The 6,627-nt window shown below is 52.9% G+C and overlaps 1 long non-coding RNA gene across 1 annotated transcript in view; it reads right to left on the reverse strand.

Annotated features, from left to right (window-relative positions):
- LOC102770379 overlaps positions 1 to 3,862 on the reverse strand; it is a 21,834-nt gene extending 17,972 nt beyond the window's left edge. The window contains exons 1-2 of the long non-coding RNA XR_001513455.1: positions 3,574 to 3,862; positions 2,202 to 2,340 (exon numbers count right to left, since the gene is read on the reverse strand). This is a non-coding gene — a long non-coding RNA (uncharacterized LOC102770379). The remainder of the gene's footprint in view (positions 1 to 2,201; positions 2,341 to 3,573) is intronic.
- Positions 3,863 to 6,627: the final 2,765 nt, after the last annotated feature.

The raw sequence follows: 6,627 nt of genomic DNA on the forward strand, positions 1-6,627 counted from the left end.
CAGCCGCCTCCTGCACACCTCCCACTGGGGATGTGCCCGCAACCCAGGTACATGCCCTTGACCGGAATCGAACCCGGGACCTTTCAGTCCGCAAGCCGACGCTCTATCCACTGAGCCACACCGGCTTCAGCATGGGGCCCAGTTCTTTGATGACGTTCTAGCATGACCCAAAGTAACTACGAATTTGCTACCCGTCGTCGTCAGAGGTGGAGACGCGAGGGATCCTGAAATGGACTCATGATCCCAGGCCCGAGGGCCTATTTCTGGGTGATGGCGGCAAGCCTTGGGTGGCGTTGTCAGGCCGCCAACTTGGGGGACAGGGAAACGGATCGGCTGGAACGCAGGGCGTGTGACCGAGCAGCTGACAAGCGCAATCATTCTCAGAACCCCGTGGCCCCGAGTGAGTGCCCGCTACCGAGAACTGGGGTTTTGAGAAACAGCAAGTTCAGGTTACAAGCCTACTGGGCAGAAACTCGAACTCCGGGGGCTGGCGGCGTGCCCCGGGCGCGCGGGGGTGGGCCGGGGTTCTGGCCATTGAGTGTCCTAGGTTTAAATTCTGAGCCCGTAAGCAAAAAGAAAAAAAAAAAATGGTTGGAAGGGTTCCCTTACCTTTTGGAAACTGCAAAACAAAACCTCCTTTGGCAAAGAGGCTCTTTCTTTGCAGGTTTTCCTGCTGGCTGCTGGGGCAGCGTTTGCTTCTGGCTGCCATGGCCCACCTCCCAGTGGCCTGAATGTCCCTCTTCCGGTGGGTGGTGTGTGTGGGGGGGAGGCGGCTGGCTGGGGCAGGCGGGGTTAACACTCTTGTTCGAGCTGTTGGACTCACCAGAAAGTTAACAAAATAGTGGGGGTCAAAGCCGGGCCGTGCTGGGAGGGTTCTACTCATCGGTGGGGTTTAGTATTTCAGGGGCTGGTGTTTGAGGGGGTGCCAGGGCAGGGAAAGCAAAGAGGCAGGCGGGCAGGGCTGTGTGGTCCTAGTGCTCCGAGCTCGGGGGCAGCCCCTCTGACACCGGGGACCGCACTGAGCACGCACCTCATCCAACACATGCAGGCTCCCCAGGAGGCTGCACCGGTCTCCTTCCTGCCCAGGCCCCATAAGGGAAGGGGACATCCTCCCCCAGCCAGGGAAGGGGAGCCTTAGAAACAGCTGTCCAACAGGAGGTCAGGGTTCGATTCCCGGTCGGGGCACATGCCCAGGTTGCGGGCTCGATCCCCAGTGTGGGGCGTGCAGGAGGCAGGCCATCCATGATTCTCTCTCACCATTGATGTTTCTCTCTCCCTCTCCCTTCCTCTCTGAGATCAGTAAAAAAAAAATAAATTTTTAAAAAAATTTCTGTACCGATGAGGCCCCAAAGTGTTACTTGTAAATACTGGGAAGAAAAATGGCAAAAAAGGAGGAGATGGGATTTAGAGTTCGAAGATCTGGATGGAAATAGAGGCTTTTCGTTAGGAGCTATATGCCTTTAAGCAAGTCGCTCGGTGCTTCTCTGCCTCCGTTTTCTGTTCCGTAAAAGGGCTCCTGACATGTTTGTTTTATAGGCTGTTACGAGGATTAAGTGACCGGAGGGAAGCAAGGCCTTGGCCATCGAGGGGCGTGGTGTGAGTGCACGGGAGAATAATGTCTTTTTCTGCACAGCTTAGAATTACAGCCTGTTCGGGAGCGGCAGCCTCGCTGAATTCCCCCAGCGTCGTGCCCCTACATGCCTCCGTCCCTAGCCCAGAAAGATGCTCAGGTCATAGGAAAACCGCAGAGCCCCGGCTGGTGTGGCTCGGTGGTTGAGCGTCGACCCAGGAACCAGGAGGTCAGGGTTCGATTCCCGGTCAGGGCACAGGCCCGGGTTGGGGGGCTCCATCCCCAGTGGGGGGCGTGCAGGAGGCAGCCGATCCATGATTCTCTCTCATCATGGATGTCTCTCTCTCTCCCTTCCTCTCTGAAATTAATTAAAAAATATCTTTTTTTAAAAAGGAGGTGGAGCTGGAATTTCAGCCTCAGCAGTCTGATTCCAGAGAGAAATGTGTGAACAGAAAGACTGAGCGAGCCCGTGAGTGAATGAATGAATAACGATGACCAGATGTAGGTTCTCTTCATGCCATTTTTTCTCTCCAGTCTCTCACATGCCACCTCTTTTCCTGCCTGTGAGTCCTCTCGTCTATGATGAGTTTTGACCTCATTCCACAAAAGTCCTCCATCCCCATAAACTCACCGATGAGCGGTCCCAGGCTCAGTCGAGTCACCGATGATCCTCCACTCGGGTAACGTTTCTCAGCGGGACCTTGAATGCGTCCCTTCGGTTGCGACAGATTTGTGGTGTTTACCGTCTCTGAAGGCCCATCTGCAGAGCACTGGGATTTACAAGAAAATGAAACGATTTTTTTTACAAACCCAGCATTTTTACTGAGGTCAAAATCCAATGAAGATGTCCTTCTATTTTTCATCACACATCATTTTTAGTGATTACTTTTTTTAAGGCAATATTGTCAAATATATCCTCACCCCCCACCCTCCCTTCCCTACCTGCCACCAGCCACACTAATAGCATGCGTGCTTTCATTTTTTAAAAGAGCCCTTGTCCTTTTTACAAGATATTGTTATTGATGTCAGAGCGGAAGGGAGAGCGAGAGAGAGAGAGAGAAATATCAATGGTGAGAGAGAAGCAGGGACCGGCTGCCTCCTGCACACCCCCTACTGGGGATCGAGCCCACAACCTAGGCATGTGCCCTGACCGGGAATTGAACCGGGACCTCTTGGTTCATGGGTCAATGCTCAACCACTGAGCCACACCAGCTGGGCCCATCCTTGCTTTTAAATCTGTGAATGGAATTGGGTAAACATTTTTGGATGACTGATAGGTAAGCTGGGCCCCCACTAAACGAATCTGGGCACAGAACCTTTTAAGAAAAAGATGAACATCTTTTACTGTGTTTTCATTTTCTTCCCACGAGGACTGGACACCCACCAAGGTGATGATAACTCACAGAGCACCTGGTCCCATGGGTGTCATAGGTACAGACTCAGGCCCAAGAGACGACACACCGTCTATGCCAGCAGGGGGCACCCCTCCCCTCCAGTGCAGTGGTTCTCAACCTTCCTAACGCCGTGTCCCTTTAATACAGTTCCTCATGCTGTGGTGACCCCCAACCATAACATTATCTTCGTTGCTACTTCATCACTGTCATTGTGCTACTGTTATGAATCGTCATGTAAATATCTGATATGCAGGGTGTATTTTCATTGATCGTGACCCACAGGTTGAGAACCGCTGCTCCAGTGTCACAGCTGTTGGGTATCACCCCCTTTCCTTGAACCGAAACTCGACATGTCTAGTGGTACAGTTCACCGTGCCCAGGTACCTAATGGGCATCACATATACCTAGTGCTTACTCATGTCTGGTTGGCCAATGAAAAACCAAAAAAAAAACCAAAACAGTTCTAGAGGTTTTCCCAATTGGATTCCTAAACCCCAGGATGGTAAGTACATGGCAATTTAAACGAAATCAAGAAATAGAAGCACGATAGTGAACTGAATGACCTGAAATGGCCTCCCGACGCCCAAGAACACGGGGAGATTTCCTGACCTTTGTCCCCGGGCGTCTGTGGACCGGGGACAGAAGTGGACCGTTCTGAGCCTTCTCACAGGCACTCGAGTTCGCATCTCTGGGCACAGCTCCCTGGCGGAGATCTCGGAGGTGACTGCTGGGTCAGACAGACCAACAGCCACAGGACAAGAACGTCCCAGGAATCCAACTGCACCCTGGAAAGACTTCCATGTTCCCCGATAAAATAATATACGGAGCAGACTGTTTTGTATGACTTCCACTTGGAGATTCTAACATGGGTCCGGCTGGGGTGGCTCAGTGGTTGAGCTTCGACGTGGGAACCAGGAGGTCCCGGGTTCGATTCCCGGCCAGGGCACATGCCCGGGGTTGGGGGCTGGATCCCCAGGGTGGGGCGTGCAGGAGGCAGCGGACCCATGATTCTCTCTCATCATGGATGTTTCTAACTCTCTCTCTCATGCCCTCTGAAATCAATAAAAAAAACATTTTTTTTTTAAAAAAAGGGGGTGACTGACTCCCCCGTGGGCATATCCTGAGTTTGCATAAGAAGCACATGTTGATGAGCCTGCACCAGGCACTCGCTCCTAAGTCGGACACCCCTCATCACGACTGTTTACCCCACCAGCCACCAGCCGGGAACACTTGCCTTATTATAGCCACAGACTTAAAAAAAAAAAAAAAAGCAGCACTACAATTCCCAAAAAGGGAGTAACATTTGGGGCAGCTCTTCCTGTACCTCTCCAACTTCTCCAACGGAGGGTTGGGGGGCCTGGGCGAGCCGCCCGCCTGTTTGATCTTTTCTGGGCCACAGGGGCGCACGGGGCGCGGGCCTCGCTGGGAGCCAGGCTCTGCCTTTATTTGGTTCAGCGCCTCCACGTGCCCGGGGGCCGGGCTCCTAATTATAGCAGCGGCAGCTGAGCGGCCGCCTGGCGCTGGGGGCCCGCCTGGGCGCAGGGCAGGGGCAGGGACCGGGGAAGGGGTGCAGGAGGGGGAGGCAGGGTTGCCGCCCGGGGTCCCAAGTGCACAAAGTGGGCGCGGGCTGTCCAGGAAAAGTTCTAGAAACAGTCAGCCCGGGAGCGTGGAGCGTCCGGGGTGCTGGAAACCGCCAGGGCCTCCTCTTCCCCGTTCCTTCCCCTGGGCGCACAGGGCAGCGCCGGCGGCTGTTTTGTTCCCTTTAGAAACGCCATTCCGAGCCACAGTGAGAAGTAAAAACAGAAAAGGCTACAATTGGATCCTCTGGGCCTCACCTCGGGTGTTTGCAACGGTCCCCGATTTGCGTAAAGATAGCGGTTCCAGCTTGATGGGTTCCAGCGTGATGGGCGCGCGCGGGCGGAGTGAACTTGGCGCAGGACACCCCCTTGGACTTGAGACCGTGCGCCCAGGTCGGAGTCCAGCCCGGGTCTGGGGTGCAGGTGCCAGGAAGAGGCTCAGGGCTCCCGGAGAAGGTTCCCCCCGTCCTGGGAGCAAACAAGCTCTGGGAGGTGGCGCACGCCTCTCCCTGTGCGCGCACCTGTGGCGGACCTTCTGCGCCAGAGCCCAGGTGATGTGCCTCACGTAATACGGCTGTTAAAGGCCCGAGCTGTGGTGCATGCGCCCAGGGACTGAAGGGGCCCAGGTTCAATTCCAGCCAAGGGCACATACCTATGTCCTATGTAGGTTGCGTGCAGCTGCGTGCGCTCCAATCGATGTCTCTCTCTCCCCCCGGCCCCTCCCTTTCCCTCTCTCTAAAAATCGTTAGAAAAATATCCTTGGGTGAGGATTAACAACAGCAAAAATGTAGACATTTACAGGTGTTAGGTGATAACAGCAAGAACCATATGGGGCCGATGGAGCGAATATTGCTCCAAAACTTCTCTAATGACTGTCTCCCTCCCATGAAATCCTGATTTCGGGGATATGTGGGGGCACAGTACGTCTTTATCTTATGTAACACACACACATACAAAGCTAATTGAATGGCAGTTTGGAGGCAGAAATAACAAAATGGGGGGAGGGGAGCTGGGAGAGGCTTTTAGCGTGGGGTTAAGGCACCCAAAGGCCTAGGACGCAGAAGGCCCCAAGCCAGCCAAGGCTGTGTGTAAAGAAATGCTGATTTATTCAGACCCAGACGGCCCTTACTCCTATGGTCCACATCTCTGCAGAACTCTCCGTACTACGGCTAATATTTTATTTAAAATTTTTTGACTGGCCGAAACCGGTTTGGCTCAGTGGATAGAGCGTCGGCCTGCGGACTGAAAGGGCCCAGGTTTGATTCCGGTCAAGGGCATGTACCTGGGTTGCGGGCACATCCCTAGTGGGAGATGTGCAGGAGGCAGCTGATCGATGTTTCTCTCTCATCGATGTTTCTAACTATCTCTCTCCCTTCCTCTCTGTGAAAAATCAATAAAATATATTAAAAAAATTTTTTTGACTGATTTTAGAGAGGGGAAGAGAGAGAGAAACAATCGATTTATTGTCCCTATGCATTCATTGGTTGTTTCTTGTATGTGCCCTGATCAGGGATTGAACCCGCAGCCTTAGGTGTATCTGGATGACACTCTAACCAACTGAGCGACCCAGCCAGGGCCGTTAATAGTTTAAAATCAGACGATGAAAAAAGGTACATTTTAGTAAGTTGAGGCTCACTTTTCAGAGTCTCTCCGTACATTGAAATGCACTTAGAACCTTACTTCCAGTGAAATCTATCTGAATGTATTTTCCCTGGAGATCTAAACAGCCATTGACAGTGCAAATACTGAAGTGTCATAGGAAAGATATGTTCTAAATGGCAGAGAAATAGGCAGTGACCTAAACCTTTATGGGCTAACGTTGCTGCCTGAGTCTACCTGAGTACGTAATCCAAACCCGACTCCTGCCCGGCCGGCGTGGCTCAGTGCTTGAGCATCGACCTAGGAACCAGGAGGTCACAGTGAGATTCCCGGTCGGGGCACATGCCTGCGTTTCGAGCTCGATCCCCAATGTGGGGCGTGCAGGAGGCAGCCCATCATCCATGATTCTCTCTCATCATGGATATTTCTCTCTCCCTCCCTCTCTCTCCTTCTCTGAAATCAATAAAAAATATTGTTTAAAAAACCC

The sequence above is a fragment of the Myotis davidii genome, unplaced genomic scaffold (genome assembly GCF_000327345.1).
Source record: "Myotis davidii unplaced genomic scaffold, ASM32734v1 scaffold174, whole genome shotgun sequence".
In the NCBI taxonomy this organism is placed as follows: domain Eukaryota; kingdom Metazoa; phylum Chordata; class Mammalia; order Chiroptera; family Vespertilionidae; genus Myotis; species Myotis davidii.